This window comes from Dasypus novemcinctus, chromosome 15, assembly GCF_030445035.2.
Source record: "Dasypus novemcinctus isolate mDasNov1 chromosome 15, mDasNov1.1.hap2, whole genome shotgun sequence".
NCBI lineage: Eukaryota > Metazoa > Chordata > Mammalia > Cingulata > Dasypodidae > Dasypus > Dasypus novemcinctus.
The window spans coordinates 55,926,692-55,929,003 of record NC_080687.1 but is presented as its reverse complement, the minus strand read 5'-3'; the positions used below and the strand labels follow the sequence as shown (position 1 = coordinate 55,929,003).

The following is a 2,312-nucleotide window of genomic DNA, read 5'->3' as shown; positions in this document are numbered from 1 at the left end:
TTATTACTGCAGCAGAAAGGATGATTATCTCTAAATTTGGAGAAAGGTTAAAACAAGTGCAAATGCATTTATACTCACATACACCCATATACACAGTAGATGGTCAATTATAATTAAATGTATTTTCAGGAAGCATATATATATATATTGACCTTAGAATTAAAGATTGTCAGGAGTGAAATAATGAGTAACAAAGTTAAATTGCAATAAATATGTGTTTGTAGACTTTCTGTGATTAGAAAATAAATACAATAAAGATTAGGATAGTTTCCAAAAAATGATAAACTTATTTATTCTGGATGACATTTTCTTTTTGGCAAATATTTACTGGATGATTCATTGCTACACAAACACACAAACACAAACACATGTAAGTATTTTTCTGTACTGTACCAAGTGTTTTCCTAGCTTAGCAAACATGATTTTTCTCTTACTTTACTAACATCTTAAATCAAGCTATTAGAACTCAAAAAAAAAGTAAACTGCAGCTGAAATACACCTTTTTTTAGGTTTAAAATTTTTAAAAGAAATTGTATTGAAGTATATCACTCATACATGAACATACATAAGCAATAAGTATGTAGTAAAAGTGGTGAACTTACAAAGCAAACATGCATACCATCATATAGGGATCCCATGCATCAACTCACCACCAACAACTTGCACTGTTGTGAAACATTCATTTGTCACAAACTATGAAAGATTATCATCAAAATCTGTTAACTATAGTCTATATCTTATATTTGGTATATTTTCCCCCAACCCACCCTAGTATTATTTTTTAAATATATTTTTTAAAATATGGAACCCTTCATGAATTTGCTGTTATCCTTGCACAGGGGCCATTCTAATCTTCTCAGTATTGTCCCAACTTTAGTATATGTGCTGCTGAAGTGAGCACTGAAACATCATCTTTTAAACGTAGTAAACTTAAAGTGTTGCTTTAATTTTCAAGAAGAAATACTCATTCAAATAAAATTAAAAGAGAAAATTCTTCCTTTGAATTTTGGAACTTTTTCAGCTACTGAGAAGGCAAAATCCAAATTATAAGAAAACACAGAGGTAGAAGAGAAAAATAGTAAAGTTTAAAAAATAACTTTGTAGCTCCAGAAGGCAATCATTCTACATAAAAGGAAAATGTAGATTAAAAAGAAATTAAAAAGATGCAATAAACAGGTGGGAAAACCCACAGTTAGGATTATCTTTATTTTAGGTTTTATATTCTAATCATAGGAAGTCTTCAAAGATGGATCAATGACAGCTTATCTTTCTTTGTGTTAGCAGAAGTATTCAACTCCTGGGACTGTTTCCTTCTCACACTAATTAAATTAAATCAATTAAAAAGTCATCTTTACCTAACCTAATTAATGTGAGAGCATGAACAAATAGTCACTACTTTTGAGTTCAATTTTTTTAAAGTTTTTCATAATAAATTATTTCATTCTAAACATAAAGACCATTTTTAAAATAAAACCCCAATTTAACAAATTAAATATGGAATCTGTTTTCCTAAAAGTTAGACATTTGATGGAATAAACCATTTGCATTTCTTGCCATGAAATGTCTCCTTTTATTCTTAGGCTCATTTAGTACTTTGCAATGTGCTGGATGGTCATTTTGTTGGAAATCTAATCTGAAACACTCATTTCAAGTCCATATAGGTGTAGGGATGGAACAAGTGTCCAAGACAGACATTTCTTAATGAGTTGGTATTGTCATCATATCCTGGTAATTAGAATCTATTTGTTCATTTCTGGTATGTTAGGTCATAATATTTAGAGAGGACAGGTTTGTGTTAAAAGTCTTTGAAAAAAATGTGTGGTCAAGGTTTTCAGACATGTATATATCCATCAGTTATTTTTCCAATGTATTATATTACCCTGCCATTGGGGAAGTCAAAATAACCAAATTTCCTCCTTTTTCTTCTTGCCTCAAAAGGGAGCTAAAAATACACAAACATCAGTGCAGCAGTATGCACCCACCAAGATACAGGAATTTGTGTGAAGATACACAACCCTTGTATATTCTTTATTTGCTAGCTGGACTAATGGCTGGAAATACAGATGAAAAAGGCAGCTCCTTCACTTGTAAATTTTGCCATATGGGGAGGAAGAGAGCAAGTAAATAGGTGAATGAAGGGAGAAATGGAAGGGGCCTCTAGGATGAAGTCAGAGAGGGTGCTCTGAAAATGATGTCTGAGCTAAGATTCTCAGGATCATCTGGAATTCACCAAGGAAAGAATGAGTGAAGAGGCTTTGTGGCATTTGGTGGAAATGTGAAAACATCTAATGATTTGATCAAGGATGATCTGA

At 31.7% G+C, this 2,312-nt stretch overlaps 1 non-coding gene across 1 annotated transcript; it reads right to left on the bottom strand.

Annotated features, from left to right (window-relative positions):
* Positions 1-795: 795 nt before the first annotated feature.
* On the bottom strand, positions 796-901 carry LOC111763577 (U6 spliceosomal RNA). The gene has a single exon (XR_002796419.1). It is a non-coding gene; the product is annotated as a U6 spliceosomal RNA (small nuclear RNA).
* Positions 902-2,312: the final 1,411 nt, after the last annotated feature.